Source organism: Triturus cristatus, chromosome 7 (genome assembly GCF_964204655.1).
Source record: "Triturus cristatus chromosome 7, aTriCri1.1, whole genome shotgun sequence".
Taxonomy (NCBI): Eukaryota; Metazoa; Chordata; class Amphibia; order Caudata; family Salamandridae; genus Triturus; species Triturus cristatus.
The window spans coordinates 1,858,838,350-1,858,853,370 of NC_140590.1; positions in this window are offsets into that span (position 1 = coordinate 1,858,838,350).

The window sequence follows — 15,021 nt, forward strand, 5'->3', positions numbered from 1 at the left end:
TCGACCATTATATATTGGTGGACCTCGTCGAGGCCATGGGGCTACGCAGCCTGACATTAGACTGAGTTACATTGTTCCTTAAGGAACGCTCCCAGCCATGTTTGCGTAGTCCTTTTGGGGCAACAGACGCTCATATGGACTTTGGAGTAGCTGAAGGTTCTTCCCTCTCACCACATCCTTTCAACATATACCTCCTCCCCCTCATCCTTGCACTCAAAAACCTGAAATGTATTATCTGCAATTATGCAAACGATCTTCAGTTACTTTTTAGGTTAGGCGACTCCCCACTGTCTAAGGAGAATTTCCAAAACACACACTATGCACTTTATCCTCGATTGGATGAATAGCAGGCGTCTTAAACTTAATATGGATAAAACTAACCTTGTCATCAACAAAAGTCAAATGGTCCACTGGAAAGCCTCTTTTTGGCCCAGTGATATGGGGGATCACGGACCTTCAAAGAAATCAGTCATAAGCCTCAGAGTCCTCATAGATAATTAGTTCTCCCTCAAACCCCAGTTAGGAGCTGTCATTTCATCCTGCTTCTTATCACTTTGCAGGATAAATAAAATCACTAAATCCCTGACTTTCGAGGCCTTGATCCATAATGTCATAGCCAATATGGTCATATCCCGTATTGACTATGCCAGCTCTCTTTAAATCAGACTCACCAACTCTCTTCTCTCTACACTCCAAGTTGTCCAGAATCAAGCAGCTCGCCTGATATATAAACAGGCACAAATTGTCATATTACCCCCTTCTGAGAGATCTTCTTTAGCTCCCCGTTGAGCAAAGGATTGTTTTTAAAATAGAGTGTATTATTTTTAATGCCCTCGCTGCGATCAGCCCAGCCTTTTAAATTCCAGACTTCTGGAATACACCCCAAACAGGACTCTACGATCATCCTCGCAAAATTTTCTTTCAATTTGCATCTTCGAAGAGAAAAGATTGGGCGGTTCCAGCTTGTCTCTCCTGGCTCCCCAAAACTGGAACGCCTTTCCTCTTAACATACGGATGACCCCTAGCTATATAAAGTTAGTTCAGACAGGCACTTAAGACTTGGCTTTCCGACTAGCAAACAATTAGGGCATCTCTCTTTTTTTACAGCAGATGAATGCTATGTTCTCTCTGGCTATACGTGCACTTTATAAATACCTTGAACATAACATAACTTAGGATCTAATTTAGGGTTTGGTGGACCGAGTTAACTCCATGAGCATGGCAGAGAATAATACCTCTGCCATCCCAAGGGGCCTCCACCCATCAAATTTAGAGTTGTCAGTCGGCCCAGCGGACAACTTTACATTGCCAGGACCTGGATCATGGTTGTTCCTAATACTGTAGTATACGTTTGACGGACAGTACCATCAACCATGAGAGCCAGTTTTCAAACTTTTCCAAAGTTTATGGTTTTCAAAACACAAACCTCCAAAGTGGAATTTTCTTTTTGAAAAATAATATACTAATGGTCCGCACTCCCTGGGAGGTTTCTACCAGGATTTGGGGATTATTTGAATTTTTTTGCTGTTCCTTACTGCCACGTATTTTCTAGTGGTTACGAACAGGTAAAAAAAATCCTGTACACTGGTTGCCCTATACAGGCCAGAAAGTGCTTCTTTAGCCGTTTCCCAGAGCTCTGCTCATCTTGTGTTATGCACACATGTGTATTTAACATGTAGGTACAGCTGCTTCGCTCATATACGTACAGTACAATAGGAAATGGTCCCAGTAAGCACTATTTGACATATAATTACTACAGAGAAAGAACTAACAACACATTAAAAAACAATACAGACGAAAATTAAGCTGAGAAGTGTTATTTAAACACACCCTCATTTGCAACAAATGTTATAGAAAAATACATTAATAATTGTTAGCGATGTGCCCAGGAGGAGAGAAACAGGGGTAAGGGGAATGGAAAGTGAATTGTGTGGGAATAAAGTGTTGTAGGGGGACAAATGAATTGGTGCAATCCAAAGATTTATGTACAATATACACAACTGGCTATTTATTAAGCCACTCTAACATGGAAAGTTACATAATTAACACAAAGCCATGCTGTTTGATACAACACAGTACAAAAATATCCGTTGTTTGAGGCTGGCGTAAGGTAAAATGTCGACGTTTCGACTTCAAGGATATGTAGGTAAATGTCCACCTTACAGGAGTGTCTTCCTCAGGACTGTGTGGGGGGATTAGGGCACCCTAGGAGGCACCCTGGTGTGCAGTACCAAGGACCCATTCTGCTCCCGAGTCACCCACTCCGGGTGCTCACCCACTCCTGTGTGGCACTCATTCTCACTGGAAATATATGCATTGGGTACTAGTAGCACCTCAAGGGGTGAAAGCATCTGTCCTCACATCCGTATCCTCTTTATAGGTGTCCGCCTGTGTCAGTCGATAACTTAGGACAAGGTTAGGGAAAGACATCTACTGCTGATAAGCTGAGCGCCCAGCAGGGGCCAATTACCGTCCACAATCAGAGATGAATTTGTACTGTGGGTCCACGCTGACCTCCCCGTCCAGGAATAAGGTCTTTAGATGACATTGCTCTGTGGCCTTGGGGCAGTCTCTCCTTCTCAGCTCAGTGCTTTTGACTTGCACTGTGAAGTCGCGCCTGACTCCCACTTTGAGCACAAGAGAGGAACAGGACTAAGTACGATTTGATATGGCTGGCCTGGTCTTCAGTGGCATAGTTAGCAAAAAACCATGGACTGTAACGTGACCCAAAACATTACTAGTACCTGAGATTAATTCAAGCATTCCACCCATCTCTTTTGTTTTAAGTGGGCCGCCCTAAGTGCGATGTGTATGGCCTAACATGGGTTCTGTCGCACTCTAAAACGGCCACCACCAGTCTTGAAGTTGTTTGTGTTCCTGTGTGGACGGAACTCGCCCTGTCAATTTTGCTGGGTTATTCTTGTTGGGATTGGACCAGGTCTTATTGCCCCTCCTGGTGCCTGTCTACAGTGGCATCATGAGCATAAACCTAGATGGAAATGCTGCCCAAGCGATCAGCTGCGACTGAGATTAATTTAGGCATTCCACCAATCACTTTTTGTTTTTCACTGCAGGTCAGAGAATCACTTCACAGCCTGCTCCATGAACTCACAAGGGTTGCATACAGGAGAAGGGCTCTCATCACTCATGGGCACAAACTTTTTAAGCAAAGCTTGCTTGACAAGGCTATCCAACACTTGATGAGAGTTGGTCTAGCTCCCACCTGGCACAAGAGGCTCCTTAAAGCTTGAAAGGTGCCAAGTTACTGACCAACAGAGAGTTGGACAGAGCTGCACCTCCAGTACTCAAGCACAATCCAATTCTCAGCCCAAACCCCCCCTCCCCCTTCCTGGTGCAAAACATCTGCAAGACGTAAAAAATCGCACCCGACTGTCATATTCTATTTACTCATAAGTCCCTAGTATAGTGTTATACCATATACCCAGGCCCTGTAAATTACATTATTAGTGGACCTGCAGCACTGATTCTGCTACCCACTTACGTAGCCCCTGAAAACATGTCCCCGGCCTGCCATTTCAAACTGAATGCAGTTTTAAACTGTTAATTCGACCTGGCAATGTAACCCCAATGCCATGCCTTAAAATCCTCTTTTATTGCTTATAAGTCACCCCTAAGGTAGGCCCTAAGTAGCTTACAGAGCAAACACAAGGAGATGATGGACGGAGCTCTGAAACTTTTCAGACACTCACTCCCAGTCACAGATCTGGGTTGAATCCATCATTGTTCTTTAGCTCACTTCACCACCCCAGTTCAGACCCAGCTATATGCAAATCAGTCTTGACCCTGTGCCTCATGGGAACAGCACAGCCCAAACTACCATGCCAGGGCTTCCCTGGACCGGAAACAAGCATCCCAGGACCGGTTTCGGGGTAACCCCTTTCATCAGCCAGACTACAGGGCAGGGTGTGTTGTAAAACTTTAAAGTACATGTTCATACTTTTTATTACATGTCCTGGTAGTCAAAACCCTCTAAATCAGTTTTTCACTACTGTGAGGCCTACCTCTCCCAGAGGATATTAATGGGTTGCCTTATTACATTTAATAAGCTGGTCATGGTCCACACACCCTAGGAGGTTCCAACAGGATGTGGGGGTCGTATGTTTTTGCTGTCCCTGACCGCCAGGTTTTAATAAGTACTAACGTTTGATTGGGAACAGGTAAGCATTTGATGTTTGCTGTCTGAGAAATTGTCATTAAAAATTCTCTTTAATGCTAAAGTCAGTTTTAATTTACAATTTTGAAAATGTAACTTTTAGAAAGTTGACATTTACCTACCCAAAACTATTTGGTGCCTACAGCCTCTCCTGGGTCACCTGACTGGGTGTAGTTGGCAGTTTGACTTAGTTTATTCCTCCCAGACAGCTACACAATAGAGGGGGGCTAAGGTGGGCCTGGATGGGCCGTCAACTGACAGGGACGGAGGGACGGAGCTGGGCACAGCCCCATTTGCACTTGAATAGGCTATGTTATGCCTTCACACAATAGACATTGTTCATGAAGCCAGGGCAGGGGAGTCAGGAAACTTCAAGCACTTGATAGGGAATTCTCTAGAAACTTCTACTTCAAAGAAGGCCCCATATATAAAAAGGAGACCCTCAGACCCACTCTTCAATTCATTTGCTGGACCTCTGGAAGTACTCTCATAGGGCTACTAGCCGCTGTGGCCTACTGTGTATTCCACAAGCCTGCTTTGCTGCACATTGAAGGACTGCTTTGCTGCCTGGAGCCTGCCTTGGAACCTCAAAGCCCTGCCCTGCTGCTTAAGCTCTGCTTTATCACTTGAACCCAGGACTACAAGAGTAACTCCAAGGGTTAGTTGGAAGATCAGATCCTTATGGACATAAAAAGGCTACCACTGTCGTGAACCCGCAGCTGGATCCAGCCTAAGTGAGTCCTAACCTCCCAAGAGGTGCCTCTCCACCCCTGGACACTTGGTGGTGGTGGTAAAGGTGCTCAGACAGCCAAAATCCAAAACTTGGGACTAAGAATATTTTTGGCTAAAAACTACTCTGAGAACCGAGGGAAGATCGGGACCAACCTTCTTATCTATCCACCCAAGGTGCATCGCCAATCGGACTGACTTTGTTGTAGCTCCAGCTGCGTTCTTCTCTGCACCAGCAAATCCTGTTCAGTAGTCCCTCGGCAAAAAGGTATCCAACCTTCTGGAACTCTGCATCTACACCCTCCAGTTTCTTCTCGCCAAAGATTTTTCATCTTCCAAATAAGAGACCAAGTCCAAATGTAGAAATCTTCACCGTGACTCTGTCCAGCGGCTCCCTCCTCGGACACCACCTGTTGCCTTGCCCTGCTGAACTTTTACTTCTCAGAACTTTGTCTTCAAAATTTCTTCTAAGTTAGCAGGGAAGCTCTGACATGGCCAAATCCACTCTCTGTAGCCGATTGACGCTCCATCGTGGTGGTTATATTTTCCAACTTTGACCCGGTTCACGCAACTAGAAGTCTGTGTTTGGCGCTTTGATCTTTTAGGTGCTAGATTTTGCTAAAAACTTTGGAAAGTCAATTACTCTGGTTCTACTGATTGGATTTTTGTAGTTTTGGTGTCAAATAATTTATTAAATTGCACTCTATTTTTCTATATTGTTGTGGGATTTTTCATGTGTGTGTTTTCTCTTTGTTACTGTTTGTGTGCTGCCAAAAGGCTTTGCACATTGCCTCTAAGTTAAACCTGACTGCTTTTGTGCCAAGCTGCCAGAGCGTTAAACACAGGTTAATTTAGTGAATTTTGTGGTTCACCATGACGGGGATTGCAGCTGTTGTTTGAACGGGGGTCATTCCCCTTCCCCCTTCAACCAACAACCCAATTTCCCACATGGAAGGACATCGGCTTACACTAAAGATAGTCTTGTCTACAATCTCTGACTTTTGATCCTACAGAGTTACCCCATAGAACTCTCATTTCATCAGAGTTTTGGTCTTGCTATTCTTCGCTCTCAGAAGGATCCGAAAGACTTAAACAACTTCCTACCAGGGTCCAGTCTTCCTTTCCTTGCTAAATTGGTAGAAAAATGCACCTATGATCAGCTATGCAAACACATTAAGAATTGTGACCTACTAGACAAACACCAATCCGGCTTCAGCCCTGGACACAACACGGAGGTCGCCATTCTAAACATCCTAGATGACAAACAAACATCACTAGAGCAAAACAAATCATGTCTACTAATACTTTTAGATTTATCAGTGGCATTTGACACGGTCGACCACAAGCGTCTCAGAGAAACTCTTGAACTTAGAATAGGCCTATCAGAAGCTGCCTTCAACTGGTTTATCTCCTTCTTGCAGAACCGACAAAAAAGAGTCAAAATCGGCATCACCCTATCTGAGGTAGCAGATATTGACACGGGTGTTCCGTAGGGATCCACAATTTCACCAATGCTCTTCAATCTATACATGGAACCACTCGCTATAATCCCTAATCAAAAATCCCATACCACATGTATGCTGATGATACCCCGCTATACACCAAACTCTCATCTCAAGAAGACACCAGGAGCCTGGATGACACCACAAGGAAAGCACAGGCTAAAATTAATTCTTTTCTGCCCACCCCTTAGACCTCCATAACCGCAATCTTGGTCTCTCCACCTCAAATCGCTATACTGCACCCCAACCATCTCTGACTCTGTAAAATCACTAGGCATCACACTTTACTCAAATCTAAACATTTAAGCTCACATACAAACGGCAACCAGAAGCGCCAACCTACATCTTCACCTGCTAAAAAAACTGAAACCGTTCGTACCGCTTGATGACCTCAAAACAGCAGTTCAATCTCTAATGCTCTCAATATTGGACTATGGAAATGCTACTCTCATAGGTCTACCGAAAGCCAACCTAGCCCCGATGAAAGCAACAATAAATGCAGCAGCAAGACTTTTAACAGGCACACATCGGTATGACCTCTTTTCCCCATCACTCAGGACCTAGGACAGTGGTTCCTAAACTGTGCGCCGTGGCTCCCTTGGAAGCTGTCAAAGCCAGCCAGGGAGGCCGCGCACCAAACACCTAAGTGCATTTAATGTTGAAGGGTCTGTTGGCTTCAGTTAAATCAATTAGACTTAAACGCATATTGCCGATGATTTATAAGTGACCTGCCTCAAGCTGTAAACGTAGTGCTTGAGTGATGGCATGTTGAGGGAGATGACCTCCATATTTCACTGAATTCCACATTCCAACACTCCCAAAGTACGCGGAATATGCCTGACTTATTTTGTTAGACTTGTTAATAGTATTTTTTTTCAAATGCATTTGACACCAATGCAAGTTATCAGGAAAGTACAGTTGCCTGTCTATTAAGCACATTAAGTATTATTAAGTATTGACATTTCTCCTTGAACCATAGGTACTTCCAGTACACATTTCTTTCAGTACACACACATTTCCAGACAGGCCTGCTCTCTCCTTGAGCACAGAAAAGTAAAACATCATATAAGGCATAATGCCAACATTTGGAAGCAAGAAAGAGTGACGTATAAAAAAAATCAGAGGAATTTATTTGGCTTGCATTGATTTGGAGGCGATTTTAGGGAGGGTACAGCAAAAATAAAGCTGTATGTGGTTTAAAAAATCGTGAGTCACCCTGCTGAGATCGGTGTGTTGGCACGTATGACATGGGTAGAATGGAAGTGCATGCAAATATTCTTCAAGCGCAGAAACACTTTGGCAATGGGGCCTACATGCATAGGGGTGCTATCTAGCATTGTAAGTGCGATAAAAAAGTGTGAGAGGGTACTCTAAAAAAGGCATGGGCAAAGAAGCGACCTCTGACCCTACTTGCAGGCAGGTCGCCCCCACGCCGCTGCTCGTCACCTGACCGCCTGGTTCCTGCCTCCTTGCTGCCTCCTTGTTCCTGGGCTCTTTTCCTTTTCCTTCCCCTCTGCACTGCGCGCCAGTTCCCTGCTGCCCCCTGCCGCTCCCGTTCCGTCCCTTCCCGCCGCTGCTCCCCCGCGGCCCCGCCCCCCTGCACACCCATAGGCCTCCCCGCTCCCGCTTCCCAGGCCACTTCGTATGCATGCCGAGAAGCGCCTAAGGCAAGCCCATCTGCGCCCGTCCACGCCGGGACCGCGCCCAGCGCCAGAACTACGCCCAGCGCCAGAACCCCTGGACCCCGCGAACGCCGCGACACCAGAATCCACTACGACGCCAGCACCCTCCACGCACTCAACGCCAGCCGAAACCACGCCTGCTTCCAGGCCGCCCCGAAACTGACCCATGGACCCTTCTCCTGCCACACCTGCGACAGAACCACCAAACCTCCAAGGACCGGACTCAACCACCTCCGCTGCATACTCCTCAACACCCGCGCTGCACGCAAACACGCTATCGAGCTCTGGGATCTGCTCGACACCTCCGCCCCAGACGTGGCCTTCCTGACCGAGACCTGGTGGAACGACTCCTCGGCGCCCGACATCGCCATAGCCATCCCGGACGGCTACAAGATCACCCGCAGGGATCACGCCAACGGAATCGGAGGAGGAATAGCCATCGTCCACAAGTCTACCCTCAAGGTCGCCACCCACGCAGACGACACCCTCAACACCGCCGAACACCTGCACTTCCGGATCCACACCGACCCCAACACCACCCTCAGAGGAACACTCATCTACAGACCCCTCGGACCCCGGGCTCAGTTCAGCGACTCCATTGCTGACCTCGCCAGCACCCACACACTCGCCTCCACAGACTACATCCTCCTCGGGGACCTGAACTTCCACCTCGAGAACAACAACGATGCTAACTCCGCCACCCTGATCGACAACCTGCATTTTAAATTGTGCCCTCACCGCGGCTTCAGCGGGTCCTTACTAGCGCGTTTCGCGCTCTTTGGTGAATCTCGGCGCCATCTTGGGTAGGGGACGCTGATAGGACGCTAGGCCAGGTAGCGCTCTAGCAGTCAGGTGGACTGGCTAGAGGCAATCTCCAGCTAAAAGGATTTAAGGGGCATTGGAAGGTAGGTTTGCCGGTCAAGGCTGTACATTACTAAGCGCTGCGCTGTGGCATTTGGGTGTTGTGTTTAATTTTAAAATTACCCGTTTTTGTCTTTTCGGTTAAATTTACTTTATCTACTTCCCCCTGCTTTTAAAAAGTCACACTTACTTACATTTTAAATTGTGCCCTCACCGCGGCTTCAGCGGGTCCTTACTAGCGCGTTTCGCGCTCTTTGGTGAATCTCGGCGCCATCTTGGGTAGGGGACGCTGATAGGACGCTAGGCCAGGTAGCGCTCTAGCAGTCAGGTGGACTCGCTAGAGCCCTATATAGGCTTCACATGCAGGCGCGCAGCGTGTGCGCGCGGCGTGTGTGCCGCAGTAACGCCGGAGTCACGCCAGAGTCTAGCCCGTCTGCGCCCGTCCGCGCTGAGGACGGGCAGGATGGCTGGGAGACTGGACATATCGATCGTGCGACCACAAGAATTGGTTATTCCTGGCAGGATTTGATTACTCTAAAGCCTCCTCAGCTCCCTTGTCATCATGGGTTCGCCCCGGAGGCGTTCCAGACCTCCCCTGGCTGCCAATGTTTCCGGTCCTCTTCTTTGGTGTTGGCTCCTGGTGCTGTTCTCTCATCTACAGATCTGAGTTTCAAGTCAGGAACTAGCCTGAGGAGTGATAAGGGGTTTCTTGTAAATGCGAGGTCATTAATTAAGAATAATTTTGCTTTCAAGGATTTCGTATTGGCTAGAAGACCCGCCTGGGTCTTTATTACGGAAACCTGGGCTAAGGACTCCTCGGGCCCTGATTTGGTTGAGGCAGTACCAGAGGGCTACACGCTGGTGAGGGTGGACAGAGTGGGACGTACGGGGGGAGGGTTGGGTATCCTCTATAGACTGCCTCTCCTGCCATATTACCCCTCTATATGAATTTCAGGATAGTTTTCAGGCTCTTCAGTTCTCCATTAATGGACCATATGCAGTGCCGTTTACCGGCTTCCTCATCTATAGACCTCCGGGGACCAGAACTGATTTTGGTCATCACATGCTCAACATTTTAGAGTCACACTTTGGTTGTGAGCACTTTACTGTTCTTGGGGATCTGAATTTCCATTTGGAAAATCTGGAGTCAACCGAAACTTTATCCTTATTGGATATTCTCTCTGGTTGTGGGTTGAAACAGTTAGTCAAGGGTCCTACCCATCAGGCGGGTCATACGCTTGATGGGGTCTTTTCCAATGATACTCGGCTGTCCATTGAGACCCCCATCCCTCTCTCTTGGTCCGACCACTATGCGATCCCTATAGAACTAATGACTGCTTCTGTTGGTAGCAAGGGGAACGAGCCAAATAAGATGGAACTGAGACGTAACTTAAAAAATATAACCAATGATGTGCTCGTCTCTAGACTACCTAGTCTAGCGATTTCCCCAGAGGAGGACGTAAGCTCTGCAGTAGTGGGGATGGAGAGTGCCATTAAAACAGCTATTGACGAACTGGCTCCAGCCTCATTGCGCTACTCTGCGAGGAAAAGCCCTTCGGCCCCGTGGTTCTCTGAATCACTAAGATCTCTTAGGCAGGGACTACGGAGACAGGAACGTCTCTGGAGGACTAGCTGGGATCTGCGTGAGAGGGATAGTCATAAAATCCTCCTAAAGAATTATAAGATGGAGGTGATAAGAACTAAGCAAGAGTATTTCACCTCTCTTACCTCCTCACTCTCCTCACCGAATGAGCTGTTTAAAATCGTAGACACGCTCACATCATTGAAGGTGCCTGATCCTGTTGTTAGTTCACAGCAGCTCTGCAATGATGTTGCACAATTTTTCCAATCTAAAATTGTTGACATATATTCGGCTCTAGAGTCTCAGAGGTTAACACTATCTACCTCTACATGCTCTTCGGTTTTATCGTCAACTTTACCCGAGGAGGTGCCTTTAGGGTGTCTGTCTATCTTTCCACCCCTCTCCCTCCAGGAACTTGAAATCCTCCTGACCAAGACTAGGTCGGGGTCTCCTTTAGACCCTTGCCCCCTGAAACTCCTTAAACAATGTAAGGAGAGTCTTCTGCCTCCGTTATTGGACTTGATGAACAGGGCAATGAGAGATGGGACTTTCCCCTCCCAATGGAAGAAAGCGGTGGTCAAACCTCTGCTAAAAAAACCTACCTTAGATCCAGGGGTTCTCAAAAACTTTCGCCCCATTTCGCTGCTCCCAGCCCCTGCAAAGATGCTGGAAACCCATCTTAACCAGCATCTTGCAGCCTTTCTGGAAACCTCTGGCCTGTTAGATCATTCGCAGCATGGATTTAGGAGAGAGCATAGTACGGAGTCTGCCCTTACTATTGTGCTCGATAACATCCGCACTAGAGTAGATAAGGGTCAGACCACTCTCCTTATCCTGCTTGATCTCACGGCTGCGTTCGATACCCTGTCTCCTTCAGTTCTAACATCTAAGCTGAGGGAAATAGGGGTGGAGGGGCCCGCTCTCAGGTTGCTGGCCTCCTTTCTTAGCCAGAGGGAACAGAGAGTTAAGCTGGGGGAGTTTTTATCTCCATCCCTTCCTGTGCAGTGTGGGGTCCCTCAGGGGTCGGCACTAAGTCCGACCCTTTTTAACATCTATGTGACCCCTCTTGCCAGGCTTATCAGATCCTATGGGATGGAGGTAATCCCCCATGCCGACGACACACAGATACTGATGTCTTTCGCCCAACCTGCCATCTCCGCTGCCTCCGATTTTAGACACTGTATGGAGGCAGTTGCTCAATGGATGATTTGCAATTCTTTGAAGCTTAATGACGAAAAGACAGAAATTCTGGTGTTCGGAGGAAAGGAGGACACTTGGTCGGCGAATTGATGGCCCACATCGCTGGGTGTGTGCCCGATACCTACTACCCTGGCCAGAAATCTAGGAGTCATGATTGACCCCACCTTGGAGATGGGTCAGCAAGTAAAGAGGACTATTTCCACTTGCTGGGGTTTAATAAACATCTTACGGAAGATTAAGCACTATCTGTCCTTTCAAGCCAGAAAACAAATTGTTATTGCACTAATAGGCTCAAGACTTGATTATTGTAATGCCTTATACTTAGGCATTAATAAGGGCCTATTGATGCGACTTCAAATGGTGCAGAATGCCGCCGCTAAGTTTGTCTTAGATTTGCCTAAGCGAGCCTCTGCGTCGGCTGCCAGAAAGACACTGCACTGGCTTCCAATTGAGGCCAGGATTTCTTTCAAGTCCCTGTGTTTGATTTATGGGGCTTTGGCCATTAAAAGACCTGGAGGTCTAAGGGATCTGTTGGCCCCTTATACCCCTTCCAGAACTCTGCGTTCCGCAAATAAAATCTTGCTATCAGTCCCCCGTGTTCCGAGAGCCAAGTGGGGTGGCAGAGCTTTTTCAACTTTGGCTCCTAAGTTGTGGAACACTCTGCCAGTAGAAATTAAATCCCTAACCTCAAAGCAAGCCTTTAGGAAGGCCCTTAAGACGTGGCTATTTGCCAAAGCCAACCTTTAGTTTTGGATCTGCCTTTTATGATTTTATTTGGTTAGGCGCCTTGATGCCTTCGGGCTTAGTTGCGTGTTTATAAATTTTCTTTCATTCATTCATTCAACCTCGGCCTCAGACAACTCATCACCGCACCCACCCACACTGCCGGCCACACACTGGATCCCGTCTTCTCCACAGGCCCCCACGTCACCTTTGACCACACCACCGAACTCCACTGGACCGACCACCGCTGCATCCATTTCACCATCAAGAAACCAACCACGCACAACCGCACCCAACAGCTACCTCGTCGCGGCTCGAGCAAAGTCACCGAAGACCAGCTGATCGACTCCCTCGCCAAGAACCCACCCAGCGACCCCACCAACCCAGACGCCGCAGCCCGCAACCTCAGACAGTGGATCGACGACTGCGCCAACACCCTCTCCCCGCTCAAGAAACCCTCCAACAGCCATGCCAACAAGAGAGCCACCTGGTTCACCGACGAGCTCCAGACCTCCAAACGCGCATGATGAAAACTGGAGAAGACATGGCTCCACGAACGCACACCGGACAACCACGCAGCCCTCAAGGACGCCACCCGCAGACACCACCACCTCATCAGATTAGCCAAGAGATCCTCCTTCAAAGACCGCCTGGATAACAACGCACACAACAGCAAAGAGCTCTTCAGCATCATAAAGGAACTCTCCAACCCCAGCGCCAACGACATCCCACCCTCACAAGAACTGTGCGACTCACTAGCCATCTTCTTCCACCGCAAGATCGCCGACATCTACGACAGCTTCAACACCACGACCGCCCTGACTACGCCAGACTCCACCCCCCCTGTAAATACCACCAGCGCCAACCGCCTGACCTCCTGGTCCAACGTCAGCGATGACGAGACACGCAAGGTCATGAACTCCATCTACTCAGGATCTCCGTCTGACCCGTGCCCACACCACGTTTTCAACAAAGCAGACGCAGCCATCGCACCCCAACTACGAAAGGTCATCAACATCTCCTTCGAAAACATCGACATTCCAAGAAAGTTGGAAGCACGCCGAAATCAACGCCCTCCTCAAGAAGCCCAAAGCGGACCCCAAGGACCTCAAGAACTTCCGCCCCATCTCCCTGCTCCCCTTCCCGGCAAAGGTCATCGAGAAAATCGTCAACATGCAACTGACCCGCCACCTTGAAGACAACAATATCTTGGACCCATCCCAGTCCGGATTCAGACGAAACCACAGCACAGAGACAGCCCTCATCGCCGCCACAGACAACATCAGGCGCCAACTAGACAACGGCGAAACATCAGCCCTCATCCTCCTGGACCTGTCAGCCGCCTTCGACATGGTATGCCATCGCACTCTAAAGACACGCCTCCTAGCAGCCGGAATCCAAGAGAAGGCTCTTGACTGGACCACGTCCTTCCTCTCCGGCAGAACCCAGAGCGTCCACCTCCCACCCTTCCAATCCGAAGCCACTGACATCCTCTGCAGTGTCCCCCAGGGCTCATCCCTCAGCCCAACGCTGTTCAACGTCTACATGGCCCTCCTCGCACAAATGGCCCGCCTTCACGACCTCAACATCATCTCCTACGCCGACGACACCCAGCTCATCCTCTCCCTCACCAAGGACCCACACACCGCCAAAACCAACCTCCACGAGGGAATGAAGGCCGTCGCCGACTGGATGAGGAGCAGCCGTCTGAAGCTTAACTCGGACAAGACGGAAGTCCTCATCCTCGGACCCACCCCCTCAGCCTGGGACGGCTCCTGGTGGCCGAAAACACTGGGAACAGCACCAACACCCACCGACCATGCACGCAATCTAGGATTCATCCTCGACTCCTCCCTCTCCATGTCTAAGCAGGTCAACGCCGTCTCCTCCTCCTGCTACAACACCCTCCGCATGCTCCGCAGGAACTACAAGTGGATCCCGACCGAAACAAGAAGAAACGTGACAGAGCCCCTCGTCAGCAGTAGACTGGACTACGGCAACGCACTCTACGCAGGAATCCCAGCCAAACACCTACGACGACTACAACGCATCCAAAACGCCTCCCCCCGACTGATGGTCAACGTCCCCCGCCGCAGCCACATCACCCCCCACCTAAGAGACCTGCACTGGCTCACCGTCAACAAGAGGATCACCTTCAAGCTCCTCACCCACGCACACCAAGCACTCCACAACACCGGACCAGCATACCTGAACAGCAGACTCAGCTTCTACACCCCCACCCGCCAGCTCCGCTCCGCCAGCCTCGCCCTCGCCGCTGTCCCCCGCATCCAACGAATGACCACCGGCGGCAGATCCTTCTCCTACGTCGCCGCCAAGACCTGGAACACCCTCCCCACCCACCTATGGCAGACCCAAGACCTACTGGCCTTCAGCAGACTCCTCAAGACCTGGCTCTTCGAGCAGTAGCAGCACCCCCCCCCCATCCCCTCAGCGCCTTGGGACCCTCACGGGTAAGTAGCGCGCTTTACAAGTACTCTGATTGATTGATTGATTGAAGTGTAACTGGGAATATTTTATTAAAGGCACCGCCTTAGTAATACGAAATAC